The sequence below is a fragment of the Cephus cinctus genome, unplaced genomic scaffold, assembly GCF_000341935.2.
Source record: "Cephus cinctus unplaced genomic scaffold, Ccin1 Ccin1_scaffold1439, whole genome shotgun sequence".
NCBI classification, from domain to species: Eukaryota; Metazoa; Arthropoda; class Insecta; order Hymenoptera; family Cephidae; genus Cephus; species Cephus cinctus.
In genome coordinates this window covers 27,701-49,398 of record NW_014333818.1, presented here as the reverse complement: position 1 = coordinate 49,398, position 21,698 = coordinate 27,701, and the positions used below count along the sequence as shown (strand labels likewise).

The window sequence follows — 21,698 nt, the reverse complement described above, 5'->3', positions numbered from 1 at the left end:
GGGGGGGGGGGATGGGGACCTCGATTAAACTCGGAAAATTTTTGAAAAGTTTGGAAATCGGAAACGAGGACTCAGATTAAATTTCGTCGGATCGCGAAATCGACTTTTCTACCCGGTTAAAAGGTTTCTGTATTGTTTCGCGAATCTCTATTGTAGGAGGGATGTTTGTCGGATTTCCTATCCCGCTAGATATTTTTCGAAAGCATCCGCTCAGCCAGGTAGAAGGGAAACGGTTGCACCCCGATTGCCACCCCAGCACAGGGATAGGAAGGGGTGGTGGCGGCGGCAGTAGGGAATATAAAGAAAGGAGCGAGGCAGGCACCCTTTTATGCGACAGAGAGAGAGCCGAACTAAGCCCCTAATTTCTCGCGGGGTAAAAGTTGCCAGCCGTAAGCATCCCGCGCGAAGGGTGAGCATCCGTATTTGGAGATGGGGGTGCGGCCGAGAGTCAATCGGCAGGCAGGGTGGCCGAGAAGAGTGAGTTTATATTGGAAAAGAAGGCAGCAGGGGCAGGAGGAGCGCGCGAGAGCGACACTCGCGCGAGCGAGTGAAACGTTTAAACTTTTTATGAGTTGCTGCGTCGCCGCTCGAGCGGAGAAATTTCAATTTTAGCGAGCGTCAACCCCTGCGCGCTAGGGCGAGAACGCACCCATTGGCAACGTGGCCCACCGCCCACCACCCACCACTCGCCACCCCGCAGGCCGCAGGCCGCAGCGTCGCTGCTTCGCTCACTGACTTTCTCACCTCTTGGCCTTTTCCGAGACGTCTCTGCCACTTTGCTCGGGAAAACCGTCGGCCCGTTTCTGCCAGCCATTCGTTGGCTCGTCGTCGTTACTTGGATATTCGCGAACAGCGATTCACCAATTGCAAGATGTTTGCTTGCTGCTGCCTGACTCTCGTCCGATGCTAACGCGCTGCTCTCTTTCATTTGTAGAATCTCAAAAGTTGCCGTTTTCCACGTGATTCCCCCCCGCCGATCGGACCTTCCGCGAAGCTCCAGGGCCGCGCGGCAGGAAGATGTGCCAAGCAATGAAACTCTTAAGACTCTTGATGAAACCGTCAATGAATATTTATTCATTCGTTCTTTTCGAGGAGCTCGATCTTTCCACTCGAGAAACTCATCGATGTCCTTGTGCGCGCTCCGCCTTTTCCCTTCCTTTCTCCTCTTCCTTTTCTCCAGAGAAAGAAACAAGAGCGACGGGGACTAACTTTTATCGTGATTTAATTGGAGGTCCAGATCCAAATGAGATTCGTGTTATCGATTGATTCTCCAAAACGTCTGGCTTTACAGCAGAAGAACAGAGTGGCAGGCAGGCATGCGAAAGGGTCAAGAAATGAGAGAACAAGAATAAAGAGTATAGTGCCGGAGCAGCAGTTTATTATCAGAATTGTCAGAGAAGGATGATGGGGAAAGATCTAGGGACGATGGGGAGTATGTATTTGAATTAGTGCGCCAGAGTGCAGATGACTCTACGATGGAGTTTCGAGCAGAAGGACGAAGGAAAAAGGCGATGGTAGTCAAGCGAGAGACGGGAGAATTTGGAGGGTAAGGAGAGAGTGGAAAGTAGAGAAAGGCAGAGTCAGCGTTGAGCAGTGCGCACGGCGGACCAAGCCCCGTTTTAATATGTTGACGTTCACGGGAAGAGAGAGAGAGAGAGAGAGAGAGAGAAGGAGAAGGAGAAAAAATACGAAAGACCCGCGGAACTGTCGACGTCGTCGGCAGGGTAGTGTTAGTGGTGGAATGTAGGACGAGAGGGGTTCGCGGCCGGAGGGAAAACTGCTGCTGCCGAAGCTGCACTGGTAGAGGTACCGGTGGGCTGTCCTGAGAAGGCACAAACAGACGACTCGAAAAGAAAGTTTACCGTAACAACAAAAGGCGTTTGTTATTGGGCAGCATTTGAATTGTCTCTGTGTCGACGGGCCACCTTATTGGCCGACGCGGGGCGTCGGCGTCGGAGTCGGAGTCGGCGTCGCGATTCCAGCAGGTCTCATGGTGGGGTGGCTCAAGGGGTAATGGGCTACACAGCCCCCTTACACTCTTCCTAGGGACTATCCTCCTCCACCTGGATGTTCCGTACTCTACGTCTAGCTGCTCTAGCTCCTCATCTCCTCCTCTGGGGCGCACCCCCCCACTCGCCCCACTCACCCGACTCCCCCGACTCACTCTAGCCTCCTTTGGCTACAGTACTGCTGTCTCTGCTGACAATAAGTTTGCTTCACCGTCCTGAGTCCTTCCATATCCTCGAGAGGATTCTTCGATCCTCGAACGTATAACCGAGAGTGCTGTCAGTCCGTAGGACTAAAGAGACCGATCGTGGGTTCAATGGTACTCGCGATTCCATATAATCAATGTGCACAGATTTTTCAGCGAATGTCCTCCTGTAAGGAAGTCAGGCACGTTGCTGCGGGGCACCGGAGGAGCCTGAGGATGGGCGACGAGGATGCGTGCCGACTCGCGAAGCGTCACGAAATAGCGTGAGATGCAATCCTACGGTTCCTTGCATGTATGTGGCAGTGGCGGCGCAGTCGGGATTCTCGCTGGTGGAGGTGGCGGCGGTGGCGGCGGCAGAGGCGACGGTATATCTTTTACCCCTTCGACGCCGAAACTGCCGAAGGCACCGGCGCCGAATTCACCCCCACCGCACTGATATTCACCTCGTGGAGCGTGCGCCGCCTCCTACGCTACTAGAATTCCGTGGACGTGGATGTGGGTGGGGGTCGGGGGGAGCGAGAACAGCCGCCCTTGCGTTCTCCTGCCTCTTAGGGGGAGAGACGGAGAAGAGAATAGAGAGAGCGAGAGAGAGCGAGAGAGAAAGAGGGGGGGAGCCAGAAGAGTTTCGAGAGATTATGCTGTTCTGTACACGCGAGGGAGTCAGTGGGAGTGAGAAAGAAAACTAGAATGCCGCGGTCATAGGACTGCTGGTGGTGGTTTTCCTCGAGCTAGGGTAGGGTGGGAGCCCTGGAGAGGGGTGAACTTCCCCCTGGAAGTCTCGCCCTACCGCGAGACGCTCGGCTCGGCCTCTGCTATGTATGGTTAAATATTGCATTATTGTTTTAACGGCAAGGAGGAAAACAACACACAACCGGCGAGAGCGCGGGCCAACGCGCATCACGCTGCTACGTAACGTCGTAACGTCGTAACGCCGAATCGCGCTGACGTAGTAGTAGCACGAGTGACGAGCACAACGTAAAAGTCTCCCTTAAGTTTTCACCACCCGGCGGTCTTGCGTCGCTCTCGACTTCAAATTGGCCAACATCACGTATCAGTTAATCGTCGCGTGTATCGTCCCGTGTGCGAAATAGGGCAGCAGCTTCGTCGCCGCACCGTTCGAACGTACGTACCCCGTGGTAGGCGACCAGTGAAGGAGGTGTGAGAGGAGAAGGAGGAGGCGGAGTGGGTGGGTGAGGTGGTGGAAGGGGCGGAGGAGGCGGAGGAGGGTGAGAGAGGAGCAGAGGGTGGGACGAATATCCTCAGGGAGTCGCGCCGTTTAGGCTACTATTTTGGAGATTTGTTGCTTCGGAATAACTAGCCGTTTAGTTCATTAGCTCTTCACTCCTTTCCCATCCAGTCATCCGGCCTGATCCTAGCCCCGGTTTCCTGATCCTGCCTCTGGTAGCCTGCCTGTTTCTAGTAGGCAGCTTTGTGCCCCGCGACTTCGTTACACCACCACCAGCAACTCTGGTTCGCTTGGCATCGCATCGGTAGCCGCTGCTGCGCGCAAGGCCATTCGAGAGCACCCTCCCCCGCGCGACCTCCTCGACCCTCGTGCCTCCCTCTAGCCGCACGCCCCCTCGCCCCTCGTCCCTCGCCCCTCACGGCATCCGAACAACAAGTACTCGCTACCCGGTACCCGGTAGCATCCGACACAACACAGCAAGCCGCCCGTCCTACCGCCTTCGGGCCTTCAAAGCCTGATCTACCTGCTTGCCTGCTTCATCTGCCTGACTCTGCCTGCCTGCCTGCCTGGCTGCCTGCCTGCCGTCTGTCTGTCTGACAGTCTCTGACTGCCTTCTCGCACTTTGGTAGGTCTCTCCCGCTCTTCCCTGCCCGTTTTCCCCTGCACCCCGACCTCTACTCTTTCACTCACTGGAACCAACACTTTACTCGCAGGTGCGCGCGCGCGCGCGCACTGACACGCACGCACGCACGCACACGACTCACCTCACACCCATCCATATATGAACTTAACTATAGCGTGTCTCTGTTACACATAATTGATCTTAACATCTTCGGGTTCCTCGTAGGAAGACTCAGGTACACACACACACACACACACACACACACACGGACACAACCACACCACACTGCTACACACACGCACACACGCATCTACTATAGTTAATAATTTCCAAATTCTCTCTCTCTCTCTCTCTCTCTCTCTCTCTCTCTCTCTCTCGCCTTCTGGTTCCGTTAACACACGCAAACACACACGCCCACACTGGAGCGACCGTATCGATAGAATCTGTTGACGTGAGTTGGATAAGCAGGAGACAAGAAGAATCGACGCGACGTGTTCAGTGTTTGCCGCTGTGCATCTCCTTCTGGTCATTTGGATAAATACGCACGCGAACACGAAGACGAATGAAAAATAGAAATAGGAATACGAATGCGACGAAGAGGAGACAGGGAGGAGACAGGGAGGAGACAGGGAATAAACAAGAAGATTCGATATCTTGACAATTCGCGTCAACGGAATTCTCGTTCTAAACAACCTTTGTGATAATCTGTGCTAGCAAATAAACAAATGACGCGTGTTACATTATAAATACCGTGAGGTGGTAAAAGTGTTTGCGAATCTAACGCGTGTTCTCTCGGCAAACTCATTCCGCGTTCCAGTCTTTTTCGAAGGTGGCCAGTCGCCGCTTTCCGAGAGTTTTAAAAAGAGTTTCCTTTGATACTAGCGACTTTATCAGCGCACTGATTCCCATCGGGTGTCGCTTTGACATTTCATCACTATCCATCCGTTAATTGATCTGACTTACGTGAAATTGATCGAGCTACGATAACGCGACGCCAAATATATTAAGAGTTAAAGAAGAGTAATTAGCGCCTGCACCATAAAGCAACGTGATTTAGACTGAAAGGAGACAAAAGAGAAAAGTATAATTTTGGGAAAAGCTATATAGATTTTGAATCGGTCCATCGCGTTCGTGTACCTTGGTCGCTCCAGTGTCATGTCTTAGCTTCCTTTCACGATTTTTCTCTGAACTTCCTTCAGGCAGGAAAGAAGCTGTGGCGAGTGGTGGGCAACCGAGCCGTTTCCTTCAGCGGCTCGAAATCGAAATCGTGCCGGGAGAAATATTGAGAAAACGCACTAGACTGCTTTCGGTTTCGTTTGTATGAATAACGACACGAAAACCGAGAAACGTGAACCAGCCGAGCTGTTAATAATCCAGTGAAGCATAAAGAGGGGGCCTGAGCTGACGTCGTTGAACGAGTAAGTAAAAGCATGGCAAAATTGCTTCTTTAAATTGATGTGTGACTTATTCGGCAAAACTATCGGGTTTTATCGGGTAGAGCGACACGCGTTTTCGAAAACCACCAATTGCCTCAGCATCTCGCAATCTCTCGCCATACGTGCGTCAGTTACGCACAGGTCAGCTCGCGCGCGCGCGCGTGTGTCAGGTAGCCATACGAAGAATTGAACGTCTCTGCCTGAGAGAAAATATAATTTTTCCCCGTGCCTGTAGACACGTGGCCAGACAATAAGTCGATTCGCCCTTACGCAAGGACTTGCATTCTAGGACGTCCTAACACTACGCCTGTCAGCGCCCCTTGCACGCGCATCCTGCATGTCTCTTTCCTCAAAGAACGAGGCGATACCTACAGACTTCGAAACACGTGACTTACGTAGGCGGGCAGTAGCTTGCGTCATTGATAGATTTCGAAGCTCTGCAGGGTAAATCGAATAGTGCTGGAAGATTAAGGGGGGCGCAGAGGGGAGGAAGCAAGGATCGTCGACCGTAGAGAGTAGAGAGTGAAGAAGAAGGCCAGCTAGGTACAGGAGGAGTGCGAGGAGTGCGAGGAGTGCGTGCGGCTGCACCGGGCGCGTGCCACGCACTGGGACAGCCGAAAGCATCATCGGGCTGCCAGCGTTGGCGCCGTTAGTTGTGTTGGTCATGTTTCCCCGTGTTGGCCTGTACACAGTGTGTATCGCGTCGGGCGTCGGGCGCCGACGCTCCAGCGTCGCGGTGCCTGCCCTTCCCGTGCACAGCCCCGTCTCACCCTGAAACCACGACGAAAGCTCGAAACTCGATGCTCGAAAGGCCCCCGAAGCTCCATGGCCTCCCTCTCTCTACCTGAAAGAGCCAGTTCTCTCTCGCAGCAGCAGTCGCGTGCCCGACGCGCTACTGAGCGGCCGTGCGGCCGTGCGACCTGACGGCCACATGACCTTGCACGCATGCCTTCTACTCTCTTCGTTGCTCTCGTTCGAATATATATCAGTCGGCCGTGGGTCTTTTAAAGGGATTCTGAATTGTTCAGCTTAAAGAGAGAGAGAGAGAGAGAGAGAGAGAGAGAGAGAGAGAGAGAGAGAGAGAGAGAGAGAGAGAGAGAGACTCTCTCTCTCTCTCTCTCTCTCTCTCTCTCTCTCTCTCTCTCTCTCTCTCTCTCTCTCATATCTTTTCCTGGCATTGCAAGCGACGCCTCGTTTCTTTTTATTCCTCGTGTCGTCGAGAGAGAGAGAGAGAGAGAGAGAGAGAGAGAGAGAGAGAGAGAGAGAGAGAGCGGCGATTATAGCACGCTGAAGGAATATGTCGTTAAGCTTCATCCTGCGTATCCTAGCTACATTGCTCCGATTATTTCTGCTTGCGTGTCCGCATGGTACATACCTATTACATACTTTCAGGCTGTTATCTCAGGCTCTTTGATGTCAGGAATTGATTGGTACCACAGTCTGCTCGATATCCAGCCAGTCTCGCTACTCCGTGTAACGTTACACTAGATTTAGTTTTTCTTGGCTGAAGTTCAGGACGATTGATTTGAATGGCGATGGGAAAATTGAAGTTCATCCAACTTTCACTTTCCTCCTTGGAAATAGATTTGTCTGCGTTGGCCGCCAGAAATAGTCATGGCAAACGGAAAGACAATTATTGACTCATTAATCAAGTTAACATTTAAGAGCTCTAACAGGTTTTTGTGCAACTATTTGGATTGAGAATGGACGTTGAGCGACGCTTGCTAGACGGTGTGACGATGCGACGATGCGACGATGCGACGCTCGCGAAACTTGCTGATGCTCCTGTTAAACGTTACGAATTTTATAGAATTATCTTGATCTTGAAGATTGCATCGAGCAAGTGTACAAAATTTCCAGGTATCTCGTAACGCGTCTCTTGACTCGAAACCCAAGTCAAAAGTTTCGGCCAAGTTGAGAATCTCTCGTAAGATTATCGAAATAAAGTAAGGATTTCCTTCACGAATTGACCGTCGGCCGAGTCTCGCGAAGCTATAAAGCAAAACAGTAAAACGAGGGGATGGCCAAGCTGAATGATATAGATATAGGGAGGTGCAAGAAGCAGGAGAAATCGTGGGGGTAGGGGAGGGGGGTGGGGGTTCTATGGCGGTACAGGGAATAAAATCAGGGCGATAAAACGCGAAACGCACATGGACAGGGCAACATGGAGGATATCGGCCGGCGACCTAAGGGCTGATGGTGGGGCCAGTCGCAGAGCTTATTAGATTTGCATGTGGAATAAAGAATAGGAAGGGACAGACGGGGACTCTCGAGAGAGAGGAGCTTCCGGCCGTCTGGCACCGGCTGTCCATTATGGCATGGGATGCCAGAGAGGAGACAAACGTCCAGCCCCCAGTCATAAAATTTGGCCTTTTGCAAATCTTGCAAAAAAAATTGGCGAACGGACAGGTGCTTGCCTGGTGGTGGAACCTTCGTACCGGCCCTAAGGACAAGTTCAGAGAAGAAAAATTAAGTAACGTTGCGCACGGATGACACGTCCGTGCTTTTGTTAATACACTTCCAGTCTTTTCGTGTCGCATGAGAAAGGGCGAGGGCGCGAGAGAGATGGGTTAGAGTCGCGAGGGTTCACTGGGTGCGCAGGGGTCGCAGGGGTCGCCTCTACCGAGATTATATCCGGAGGATTATTCCCTCCCGTGGCATCGCAAACTGCCGTGACAAATCGCCCCGTTCTTTATGAGACGAGTTCTTCTTCTCTGCAGATATTCTGCCAGAGCATATATCATGAAACATATATCACTCCCATCGTGTCCCTCTGTATCGAGCTATTCAAAACAAATAGTCTTTGACAGATAGGTATACATTGATGAAGGAGCAACAGGACTCACGTATCGCGTCGCACTTCCACCTGTCAGCCTGTCTGTTAATCCACTCACCTTCGGGGATTCCAGTGCGTCCCTTTCGTCCCTTCCATGAGTTTCAACGAATGGAGGATCATTTTGCGAAACGCATTTTCAGAATCTCGCGAGTCCACGAGATATCGGTAAAATGTTCGACAGAAGCGTCTGGCGCGTAGCCCGTTGCCGTCGGTCTCTGCATAAGAACGGCGCACGTAAGCAGCCCCACAGCAGCCCCAACAACCCCAACAAGCCCAACAACCCTCTGCGAGAAAAGTCTTTAACGGGGCTGCCGAGTGTGTTGCTAGTGATGCTGGCAGGAGCCAGGCAGGACTGGAAGATAGACGAATGAATACGCGAGTGCATATTTGTTTAGCCAGAAGCACTCGTGCTCTTTGGCTCCGCTGCTGGATACTCGCGGCCGACGGATACCTGCTTGGAGACTGGAGAAGCGACCCAATGCAAATACGCGGGCGAGACTGGGATTTGAAGAAAAATAAATAAATAAACTACTATCGCAATTCGAACGAGTCGCTGGGGATCAAGAGCGAATCGAGTGAGTTCCGAAGGATTCCTCGAAATAGTGTCGGATAGTCGAGGTCGGGTCGAAATGTGGTGCGAGGCTCTCGTGAAAAGGTGGGTCGGTTAGTCGGCTTAGCCCTATTATCAATGGGCAATTTCTCGTATCGTTCGCAAGCGAGCACTTACCGCAGTTCTTTCTAGAAGGAAAGGAGCTTTGGGGCCTTTTGCGGGATCTGACCGTTGGATTTCCAAGTGGATTGTCGCGGGTGGACGTGGGTGGACGTGGGTGGACGTGCACTCGTCGAGCCAGTTGGCTCACAATCAGTCGAGCAAAGGGGATCCGAGAGAGGGTAGTAGGTTGACCGTCGAGCTCGGAGATTCGAGAGGGTGACTCGTTCGCGTGGTATATCGATATGTGGCGACCACGCTCTCGAGTGTTTGCTGCGATATTCGCTCCATTTCCATTTGCAGCACGTGGCGCGTTTACGGTTCGCACCTCGTACCCTTGCCGTCGCCGCGCGACCCTCCTGCCTAATGGACACGCAAGGTGTCGACTATGCAAAAGGGGACTGCTTCCACTATCTCCATCTCGTTATCTTTATCTTTTTCCCCTAAAAGTGCATCTACTCTTTGGTCAAGAGTTGAAAGATAGAACACGGGCCGAGGATCTCTCTCGTGCGTCGTATAGCCTTCTCTCTCGCGGCAAGATTTCTCTGGCGGCGGAGGGAGGGCGGAAACGCGAGGCTGCTAGAAGTGGAAGGGGATGCTGCTAGAAGGAATGCCCCGGAGATGTCGATGGGGACAGCTAGTAGGGCGTATCGATCGCCCAGCGATATAAACGCCCGAGCGACGAGGTGTCCGCGTGGCTAAAAAAATTTAATATATCCAAATATATCATAGCAGCAGCGGTAATAGCTGAGCTAGTAGTGGTGGTGGTGGTAGTAGTAGCAGTAGTAGCAGCAGTAGCAGCAGCCGGCAGTGGCGACGATCGGGAGCCATTCGGGACTCCATAATTTGATATGCAGCGCGGAATCGAGGCGAGAAGGCGATATGGGGTGGAAATGGTCCTCGGGGGTAGTTACTGATGGGATGTCCCGAGCAGATGTGGACATTACTCATTACCCTGCTTGACCATTTCCAACTTGAATTCTCTTTCCCGGGTTCTCTTTGTCCTGGCTCTTCATTCTCACGTATGCTAGACCCTGGCGCTGCTCGTGCTGCTCGTGCTCCTCGTGCCCGCCTAACTGCAGTACGGCAGTTTCCAACAATTGTAATTCTTTTCTTGTTTATCATTTCCTTATTGGCATTAGGCCAAAAGATCTGCGCCTGCCTTCCCTTCCTTTTGCTCGAAGAGTATATTTCAAATGTTTCTATCAAATTGTACCATATGTGCTGTGCGTATCTTTGATTTTCGAACTGAAAGACAGGAGAGAGAGTGTCGTGAGAAATACTAAGACGCATAGGAAGTGGTCGCGATTTCATTGAATTCTGCAGGGAATTCGCATGCGGCCCTTTCAATCCCTCAAAGATATTCCGGCCGTCTTTGGTGTACGATGCGACGCGACGCTACTCGCGCCCCCACGATCTGTCTTTATCTTGTAGTACGAATTCCTCGATGGGGGGCCCTAGAGATAGCTGGAGATAGAGAGAGATAGAGAGAGATAGATAGAGAGAGAGATAGAGAGAGAGAGAGAGAGAGAGAGAGAGAGAGAGAGAGAGAGAGAGAGACGGTACGCGCCGTAGCACCCTTACTTGCCAGTCTGAAACGTGAATTATTTCGCACTCGCTCGGTGGACGCGTCCACCGAAGGGTGACCAGCCCCACCTTCCTCAGGGCCGGGGGGGCCGGGGCCAGGGCCCTGGCTTTATGGCTTAAACAAAACTTTCCTATATTACAAGTCCGTGAAATATGAATATGCCTGGCGAAAGGGAGTGCTGCTTCTCGTTCAGTGGCTTCTCGCGATGCTCGTGTGCGGGGACGTTGCCAGGAGAAAAGGAGGAAAAGAAAGAGAAGGAGGCAATGGATATGCCTGACGGCGGACAGAGGGGGTGGGGTTAGAAGGGTTGAATGCCACGGCAGGGCGTCGAATACGGTCACTTGGCAGCCATTACGCTCGCGGACTGCCGTTGGCAAACCCAATTTGTTATCGACTTATAGGCCAAATTACTTACTATTACCGCAGATTTATTTCACGTATTAGTCCTCGGCTACGCCCACTCGTTACGTCTCCATTAATTACCGGACTTACTTGTCGTTATTACATACGACTATGAACGATTCGACTGTAACCCCTTCGTACGAGTCAGGATCAGGCGAGATAGGAACTTGAGAGAATTGAGAGAAGCTACAACGGTCCGATCGTCAAAAAACGCCAGAAATATTAGTCCAGTCATTCGGTGCTCAAAAACGGGGTTATCTGAAAAGGTTTCCTGGAGTTTTGAAAATTTGTATTTTTATATATTTCAACATGCTCTTTTCGAATTTTCACTTTCCCACCTCGTATGTTCGCCACTCGTAATATGATAATATATGTATATAGTATAATAAAAAATATGTATTGTAACGTGCTTTTTCGATTCACGGTCACAAGACGACTCCGGTTACCGATACAGATAACGTTCTCGCTTTCTGGTTCCCTTCGGGTCGCCACCCTGCTCAGAAGCTACGCTCTCGGGTTGAATCGTATAGTTATGCAGATGCTCTCGTAAGATTTCGTTATTGTTTAGTTCAGGTCCAATCTGCCGTGGGGAGATAGTCTCGACGTACCGAGTTGCCCGGCAGAGGAGACGGCCCGACGGAGACGTCTCCATGGACCGGCAGAAGCCCGGGTGAGATACAGGCGTCCCGTTGGAGATGGGTAAAAAGGCTGGAGAGCGGGCATAGTTATAGTTTTCATACGATTAAGGGCAGGAGGAATCTCCTGCCCAGGTTAAGGATGCAGTGCCCAGCTGTCGCCCCATTCCCTGGGGAAGCGGCCGTGAAGGATCTCCAAGAGTGTTGCGTACCGATTCTCTAAGGAATGCTCTCTATTTGGTTTAAAGGGTCACCTCGAGGGAGATGGAAGAGTTATCGGCTATTAGGATCTCGCCCAATCGGAATGATTAGTTCTCGAATTTGGTTTTTGTCAAAGCAGTCTGTCTCGGGGCACCGACCGAGGTGTCACGGCTGTCACGGCTGTCACGGCTGTCTCGCGCTCGCGTGTTGTCTGTTGACAGTTTTTCCAGCTGTGTTTCGATCCGCTATAGAAAGTTCACGCTCGTGTAGTTCTCGCGTTGCTCTCGCGATATCCAGGAAATTCAGTGGATTTCCTGTGAGTCTTCCGGAGGTGTAGTGTCGTGCCCCAGTGCAGTGCCCACCCGAGTGTCCTCTGGATGCAGTTCTCGGCCTTTACGGATTAGCTGCACCAGCTCCGGTGAGTCTCCCAATTTATTAATTGGTGAAGGGATTTCGACTTGATACGTCCGATTCGTTCTGTTACATTCTCGATCCGTTGCTCTCTGTATCTCGCGCTATTTGCCCTGACGCTAAACTCTCCGACCCTCTCTGCCTCAACGGCAGTAACCTGAGCGGCCGCGCATTTCCGTAACCGTCCGCTCCCGTTCGTGCATCCAGGTGCGTTTGCTGATTTCACGCGACCCCAAAGATCAGCACCTACGGTGGCGTTGCTCGATTTTACGCGTCCCCAAAAATCTACACGATCCGTTAAGTTATCGCATTATCAGATAGGTTTCGTCAAAGCTCTCGTTCTGGCGGAGTTTGGCCTGTTCCACCCCAACTCCCTGTTCATACCGGCTCGTCAGTTCCCAGTGAAAAAAGAATTGGCTGGCGCCTGCCTGGCTTGCGGGTGCATGAGCGAAGGGTGGACGGTCGAAAGTATATATAAATGAGTATAAAATGTATAATTTATATACATGTAATATATAAATGAGTTTTTTCGCCAATACGCGTGTGGAGTAGACTTTACGGCGCTCGTATGCTGAAACTATTCATTTTACAAAAACAAGGTTGATACATAAATTATAGAAAATTTGCTCTGCTTTAATTTATAACATAACTATTTTCATTGTAAAATAAGCCGAAAAGAAGATATCGTCAAAAACCTGTTTTTAGGTGCCATTTTTTGCACGTAGAAATCTATAAACCATTCGAATTCTCAAAACTCTCGGAAAACTTTCCAGGTAAAACTACCGAATGACTGGACTATATATATATATATCAGAATAATTGTCAAATTTCGGACAAGGGAAATATCTTGAAAATGAATCTGTCGGCGGCGTAACAAACAGTATATTTGACCTTGGCTTCTTTCCGGGAGAGGCACATCCAGTTGAATTCTTTTTTGGGCCCCAAGTCCCCGTAGCCCCTCGAACTCGCGTTCGCCCCTACTCTTGATGACTAGAATACACATTGAAGCCGCGCTCCGTTTGCTCGTCGTGTTTTCCAAAGGTTGGTACCAGGACCACGCTGGACCCGAGTGGTTATTGTATAAACAATACGCGCCACGACATTAACGGCTCCGCCAAACAAACATCCTTCCTCTCCTGTTTTCTTATTATTATTTCGCTGTTTGTCCCCGTGTTTCCTTCCCTTGTCTCTTGTCTCTCTCTCTCTCTCTCTCTCTCTCTCTCTCTCTCTCTCTCTCGAGCTGCGGCGTTGCTGACGTCGTCGCCTCTAAGTACCCGCGAAAGTATGCCACGATAAATGTTCTCTGAGAATTTTCGATGGGAACTCTCAGACGTCCCTTCCTCATTCTCCCTCACTCTCTCTCTCTCTCTCTCTCTCTCTCTCTCTCTCTCTCTCTCTCTCTCTCTCTCTCTCTCAGTCTAGGCCACTCTAGGAAAAAGTAGAAGAGCGTTTCCTTTTTAAACTGTTTTCACCAGCTGATTCAGACTCATTCAGGCTCCTTCGAGCTGTCGCAGTTACTCGAGGACGCGCCTTCAGTCATTTGGAAGCATTTCTCAGTACTCGAGGCCGGTTATCCAGAGCACGTATTCGACCGTCTACTAAAGGCTTCCTGGCAATCTAATAAAGATAAAATATAACGTCAAAGTACTGCGGGAGTTGGAGAATTCGATCACGCAGCTACTATATTGAAAAATAGAGGCTCGCTTGACCGCGCGTAGGACGCATATAAACGGCCCGTTTAGAGGAATCCCAGATAGGATGCGAATCTCCCTACTAATTCTGCGAAACTTGTTGGAACAACTCTGGCAACGATCTGTCGACTTGGGTCCGGGTAGTCCATCCATACTCTCTTCCATGGGGATGCGTCCAGAAGCCAGGGTCTGGGTTGCCCACCGGCACGCCTGGCCACCCTGCCAAAAGTCGCAGAAGGAACGTTAGCACGCGCTCTAGATTCGATTCCTGGGGGAGTCCTTAGGAGTTGCTCTCGAAGGAGCGCTACTGAAGAATGATCCTAAGGGTGGCGGTGAGGACCTTAGGGCGTGTCTTACTCTCGGCGTGAGACAAATCGCCATTACTAGTTGCTATAGCTCTTGGTGAATGTTGCTGTATGCGTTTCGGGTTGCTAGGGTGGAACTCGATAACGATGAAAATATTTTTCGCGGCAAGGTGCACCCTTGGGATAAGTCCGCCATATCCTTTCTCGAATATCTTAGACAATCTGGAGTTTCATTTTCGAAAAAGTCAGAAAATGCATTTAGTGACATATCTGCGGCGGCGGCGGCGGCGGCAACAGCTTCGCCTTCCTTTTCGACTCTTCGAGCCGCTTAGCTATTATTTATTTAATGCCTCTCTTGCGTTCTGCGTTACACAACTATTTACTGAAAAGACTTGAGTATAGTGGGAGGGGGTCTGGCCATATGCGAGACTTCAACTCCCACACGTAATTCCCTCCTTCGACCTCTCTTTCATTTTACCTCTCTCTCTCTCTCTCTCTCTCTCTCTCTCTCTCTCTCTCTCTCTCTCTCTCTCGCACACACACGCACTCGGTTCTCTCATTGGCATAGCGCAGGAAACACAGACTCACGTTGTACAAATAATTCCTGTAGTTGCGTTCGCGCGATCTCAGGTTCTCTCTCTCTCTCTCTCTCTCTCTCTCTCTCTCTCTCTCTCTCTGTCTCTCTCTCTCTCGCTCTCGCTCTTTCTGTCTGTCGGCTTTTGACTTTCGGCCGCGTTTGTAGCGACTGAAGACCCTATCTGTTTGGCCTACGGAATTCGAGCCAGTGTTTCCCCTTGGCAAATTATGAGAAATCGAGAAGGTAGGTTTTCTGTGAAATCCACACGTGTCATGTGGTGCGAGCGACAGTCGTTACCATTGGACGAGCATGTTACCAGGAGTCTTGGCCCATCGAGACAAAAATTTCGATTTTCAGCCGCGTATTGCAATAGAGGATGGTTATCAGGCGTGTACGTCACCGCAAATTGCCGTTACTCTTATCCGAAATGGCTTGTATGTTGCAAGGCGAGTCGCATAAATATTAGCAAGGAGGGTCCGTCGAATCGCAATATCTTGCCCCGGTTCGTTGTGTGCGCCGACGGCGGCGACGGCGGCGAGCGTGGCAGTGGGATTCCGTCGTTACTGCGTGCTTCACGAAATACCAACTTGTCAGCTGTCCAGCTGCCTTCGTACCACCCACGAGGCAATACCTTACTATTAGCAGTATAGTGGAGCAAATGCCAACTTCGCGCTGAATTGTGTGTGACAAATGACTATTACATTGCATGCGCTGGCGCTTTGATTCTTTTTACTAATTTTTTGTATTCCTACAGTTTGACACGTGTGCATATTTCCACATCCAATTTTCAAAGGACTTAAAATATTTTGACGTACTCGTTGTCCAGTGTCACATCGGAATGTCTCGAGATATTTGTCGTGTTATAGGTTAGCCATTGGCGAAAGTGACCACGATGGGCTCCCCCCCTGCTCATATCGGCCAGGCCTATCTTTCTATATATCAATATTCAATTACCCAGGTCAGCCCGTCGAGAAGGGAGCCGGTTAAAGGGCTCACAATGCCTGGTCGAATGGCCAGAATAGCCAGAATAGCCAGAATAGCCAGAATAGCCTGAATAGCCAAGGGAAATACTTTATTACTTTATTAGTCTTCCTGGGAATTTCCTGATCCCAAAGGAGATTCTCCATATCCGTTTCTTCTGTACCTAAAGAAATATTGTCAATGCTAGATGCTTCTTCCAACTGCCGCTCTTTCCTCCTCTTTACCAATTCTGCGATTCTCATAGGAATACTGTACAGGAGGTATTGCGCAATGTCTTAAATACTCGCGGAGCCACGTCTCAAGTGCAGCAGACTTTGCTAACGGTGGTGATTATCAAGTATCGAACTGCGACTTGCACCTAATCGCTTGGAAATAGGCCCTTAGAATTGGGGCTTGTTTATCACACACATAGGAATACGAGGTGGGTGGATGCGGAGTAGCCAAGAATAGGGGAAGAAAAAGAGAAATAGAAGGGCTGCTCTGAGAGGAATTCCGCTACAAGCGGAATAACGTTATAACGCCCCGCTTGGCGGAATTCGAAATTTGTTTCTTTATCGGCCATAATTTTACGGAATCTACACACGAATAGGTTGTGCGTAGACTGGAGGCCGTGTGCGGCGTATAGTGGATGCCAGAGGGGAAATGATGGAGGAGAACCTTGACGATTCTCGTATCGGGAAACGAGTTGGGAATCGATGAAGAACATTTTATTTCTGGCTCCTCTCTTTTGAAAAGCTTGAGGAACGGTTCTTGGTTCGGCCAATGGCAGCGGGTCTCGAGTGCGGACCGACCTGTAAAACAAACTTGGTCGATGTTTGCAGGGCGCGGCTCGAAGTGGCTCGTGTCTCCGGCGAGTGTCGGGGGGTTGTGTTTTATTGGTGGTGGTGGTGGTGGTGGTGGTGGTGGTGGTGGTGGCACTCATGGTGGTAATGCGCCACCGAAGGCGGCGGCGATCGCCGACGGTTCTCTCGGCACTCGGTGCGCGTCGTGCGTTATTCATTTTCCAGGGTTCCAAGCTAAGCTCAATGATTTGCCGATAAGCACACGTTGGGCCTCTCAATTAATTGAGAGGCCTTTTCGGAGCCACTGCCAGAATTGTTTGAGGCTCGGAAGAGGAGCTCGGTCGAAGGTCGAGAGTGCATCTAGAGAAAGACTCTCTGGGCGAAGAACAGGGCCAAATGATCAGACGTTAAAATGCATTGGTCGCGTACCGCGGTGTCGCGTGAACTAAGAAACGTACGGGCCGTAGCGCATTATGTGAAAAATATGGTAATAATATTGCCGGGCCAAGCAAAACACAGCCCCCTGCATATGAAATATGCGAGATCGCTTCACGAGGCTTCACGAGGCTTCACGAGGTTTCACGAAGCACCATACTACCGTGTACGTACTTCCTTCCACTCGCAGTGACTCGCATCTCCGAGAAATCCTTTGGAAGTGGAGCGCGCGTCCCATTATCCTCGCTAGTCGCCTAGCCACATTTTCCACCCTCGAAGCTCACTAGCCGTTTCCTCCTTCTTTTTCTTACTTTTAAAGCGTTGTTGTCGTATTCGGAATTTTCAAAGAAGAGAACGAACGAGAGGAACAGGAGGCTGTGCACGACTGAATGCAAATGTCCGTCTGAGCGAAAAGATCTAATTGACAAATTGGAGGGCAAAATAAGCATACGTAGAAAGTCCAAATGTGTAAAATATTCACCGGAGAATTTTCATTTTTTGCTTGACGCATCCGACTCTACAAGGGGAAGAGGGTGGTGGGTGGTTATTATGGCGAATCGGGTGAATCGAGTGCGGTGGTTGCTTCCTCCTGGATCGAGGACTCGCGCTCGGTGGAATGTGGTCCATCGGCGAAGATTATTTTCATTAAGCCATTCGATAAACAGACCGGCCGAACGACTACAGCGAGTGCTTTGAAAAAAGCTCGAGATTCTGAAGACCCAGGATATACTCAGCATCCGTAGCTATAGGTGACCTGAAAAATAAGGACTAAGTGCTCGAGGAGTCTCGAGTCGCGGGGCCAGCGACGCTCGCGGCTTTACGCCAATCATAGGGCTCGGCCGAAGGGTGGAAAGTGGGCCTGCCCAGGGGTGGCTAGTCGAGGGTGAAACAAGCGAACTAAATTACGGGAGAATTGATGAAAACAGAATCGATCCTGCTGTAGCCCCTTCCCCCCCCCTCCCCTCCCCTCCGTGCCTCCTACTCTACTCTTGCAGGTGCCTTTCTTCTCCACCGACTCACGCCCACCACCCACCTTCTCTTTTTTCTGCCTCACTTTATGAGGAGCGTTGCGCTCCTTGGCTCGCCTCGAGCTATGGATCTCACGTAGTAGCACGGATTGCGATTCTAATGAAAAGCTCGTTTCCGTTTGCGCGGGAATCCCCCCCAGCAGTAGCGCAGCTTCGTCTCGTCCGGCTCGAGTCCGGCTTCGCCCGTCTTGGCTTCGCCCGTCTTGGCTTCGCCTGGGATTGCTTATTGGCTCAACTTGATTTGACTTGCCATAAGAGAACGGGCCACGCGCATTACGGCCAAACTAAAGTTAAAACGATTACTGTCTTTAATATTCATTTCGTTGAGCGTCTTGAATATTAACACAGAAATTACAGTGAGGGAAAAGGCCAGCGGGCCGCCGCTGCCCAGTGGGAGAATCTAGTGGAGGAAGTAGAAGATCGCGAGGAAGGAAGGGGAGATAGTCGGAGAATGCTGATGGCGAACGAAGGGTCGAGAGAGAGAGAGAGAGAGCCTTGAGGGGAGAGGATCGAGACAGCCCAGGAAGGTTGGGAAGAAATTAATACGAGGCGAGAGTTACCCCCTCGAAATCCAAAGGACGTCTCCCGTCTCGGGCGCTTCCTAATTTCTGCCGGATGCTCTCCGATATTTTTCTCACCCCTTTCTCTTACTCCTTTGACTTCCCTTCCGTCTCGCGATCCCTCGCTGCCGCTTGAAACTCGTCGCGAATCCAGCTCGGCTCCTCGGACGCGTGAAAAATGTTGGATAATTTTCCGACTGGGATGAGACGGCCGTGTTGCTCGCTGCTCTTAATTGTATCATCAAGAACTCGAATCGGCCAGCAGACTTCTCTTAAGTAATAACGTGCAATTTTTAACCGCAATCTCGCCGGGGAATCGGCGTCCCGACGTCGGATTCCCTGTACCGGCAGACTGGAAGGAACGTATAGCCGCCGCGTGCTACATCGAGCTCTTCCACTTGCGTGTAAATTCGAGCTGCTTCTGATCAGCATATTTTGGTCTTTCGATTTTAGAGACGTGGCGCAAAGCACAGAGCTGCGGCCGCGAACGGGGCGGGAGGGCGAGGGCGAGGAGGAGGAGGAGGAATCCAGCGTCGAGGTCCGACGTCGGACTGACGGACTGACGGACTCACGGACTCTCGTTCGTGCAAACAAACCAAAATGGACTGCGAATAAATATGCGTCGACGGAGAAGCGAGCTCTCGTATGCTTGGTCATGATCCTACCCCCCGCAGGACCGTGTATCTCAATGTGGGCGTGTACGTCGGGGGATTTAGGGACCTCTAATGGACCTTCCCTCCCTCACGCCGTACCCTCCTGTCCACGTGCCTGCGCCTGACTAGCTTTCACCTTCTACCTTACGACTATCGAGGCAACTGTACGTTTTTCTTTAAACACAATCCTCACTGGGGAATCTTCCCCTCGCGTACAGGAATCCTCACAAATCGCTCTTGCCGAACTGCTTTTTCGATCTATGCTCCGTTCTTTTCTTGACTTTTTCTTTCCTTTCTAGTTCTCTACCATCCATTTCTCCTAAAGATTCCTGAAGAGTGTATTTCTTAAACAAAGTGAAAAAATCTTGGTGATTCGCCGACCGGAAAGCGTCAGGTTCAGAAGAAGGGTCTCTTTATAATTCAAAGGACCACTAATTGATACTGAATTATTAACCCGGAACCAAAGTAAAACGTGCCGAGTTTTCCGCGCTCGTCGGAAACCGCGCGGAGATTACGACACCGCGTTGCCGCCGTACAGTTTCTTACGGTTCCTCGTCCCTGACGTCCTGGCACCTTGTTATTTTGGCTGTTGGAGCAAGCTCCGGAGCGCTAAATGAATAATAACAAGGAGCACGCGGAACGCAGAAAGAAGAGAATAGCGCGAGTCGGGTAGAGCTGATGCAGCCTGTGAGTAAGAAAGAGCTGACCGTAGCAAAACGCGGCACACTTTTCTCGGAGCAGCCGAGTGAATGAGTGAGAGAGAGAGAGAGAGGCGCAGAAGGTTCTCGGGGTACATGGGCGCTGCTGATTATACTATGGTTATCCCGGAGCGACGTTAACCACCAAGTGAACGTAATTTTTCTGTTGTTGGATTTTCATTAACGACTCGTAGCCAGCTGAGTCGGATCGACTCTTCCTCTCATTCTTTTCCCTTCGTTCGCCTTCTGCCCCCGCTCCACCCTCGGACGTCCTGCTACGTCTCTTTCGACTCAAGGGGCTGCCGAAGAACCACCCCTGAATAATTTCCCGGCCACTGGATACATTCTTTATTCCACTTCTGAAGGTGAAATAACGGCCAGTTTAGAATTCCAGTGTGCTCGGCTGATGCCAAAGGACGAGCTCCGCACACTTCTTTGCTCGACTCGTACAGTTGCTGTAGGCTTAGTGTGTTCGGCGAAGAGCGCTTCGGGAGCAGCAGACTGGCAGGGTACTGCAGGTATTAGCGGGGATGCTGGAGGCGACGGATATGCGAATTCGTGTTCGCGTAACCGTCGAAGCGAAGGAGGGAGTCAAGGGGGGAGTCAAGGGGGGAGTGTGGCGTGGGCTGTGTAATGGTGTAAGCAAACCCGCAGAATGCCCGAAATTACTCTCTCCGATGCACCCTCTATTCTCCTGGTGTGCTCTACCCTCTTGCCGAGGGTAGTGAGTGCATACCTAGCGACTAACAGTCGGCCTCCTCATCCCTCACTCGGAGCGTCGAGCGTCGAGCGTCGAGCGTCGCTACGGGTGCAGAGGCAGTTGTACCTTTGATACCTTCTCTGTCTCGTGGAGCCAGACGCGACGCGACGTCCTTCCTATAGCTTTGCGCGTTAATTCTTATACACACAGGGGCTCTTTCCGAGTGACGTTGTTTCCTCGCGAAAGGTTGCCGCCGCCGCCGCATTGGCTAGCGAAGCTATAATAGCCTATGGCGTTGGCATCGTGCTCACTAGCGCACGTAACGAATGGAACGACTGAGAATCGATTGTATTGGAAAGATGGTCGGAGGTGCAATCGTAGAGCGTTGAATGATTGAGGGACAATCGCCGATCGGACAAGAGAGAGAGACGTCCGGATCTCAGTAAATCGCACTAATTGATAACGTAGCATGGGGTAGATTCTATAGAGCGTCGACTGGCTGTAACACGGGGCTTTGGTCGTACGATGTGGACTCGGTAAAATAAAGCTTCGAAAACGAAGGGTTCATCAGGCTGGTGGAGGTGACTGGTGAGTCCGAGTTTTTGAGAGTCTGACGAACCAATCACGCCTCCATCTATAATGTACGGGCGGATCTCCCTTCTCTCCTCATCCGGTTGAGGACGAAGCCACGGACTCACGGAGTCGAAGGACAGAAGGGCAGCAGAGCTGGACAGAGACGTCCAAACGGTCCTAGCCATTTTACGAATATCCTGCGACTCCCTTCCTGACTGGTCAGTTCGTTCCAGCACTCCCTTCAGAAAGTCCGAACGAGCAGCGAACGAGCCCGAACGAGCGCGGAATTGTTAATTCGTCTCTCAATATTGCAAGGCCTTTTACTGTCAAGGCGTCAATATCCTCGGTCCTCTGGGCCCGGAAGAACTTCGGAATCACGTCTTGCTTCGCCTCCCCGTCTCTTATTATTCTGCCTATTTCACGCAAGAACCCGCACCCCCGCCCCACCCCGGCCTCCTTCCACAGGAGTTTCCCTAA

At 51.1% G+C, this 21,698-nt stretch overlaps 1 protein-coding gene and 1 long non-coding RNA gene across 23 annotated transcripts in view; one reads left to right on the top strand and one right to left on the bottom strand.

Moving 5' to 3' along the window:
* LOC112495165 overlaps nucleotides 1-4,324 on the bottom strand; it is an 8,889-nt gene extending 4,565 nt beyond the window's left edge. Inside the window, exons 1-2 of the long non-coding RNA XR_003061478.1 lie at nucleotides 4,315-4,324; nucleotides 3,893-3,895 (exon numbers count right to left, since the gene is read on the bottom strand). This is a non-coding gene — a long non-coding RNA (uncharacterized LOC112495165). The remainder of the gene's footprint in view (nucleotides 1-3,892; nucleotides 3,896-4,314) is intronic.
* LOC107273146 (forkhead box protein P1) overlaps nucleotides 1-21,698 on the top strand; it is a 138,028-nt gene that overhangs the window by 97,442 nt on the left and 18,888 nt on the right. The gene's annotated exons all lie outside the window — the stretch shown is intronic.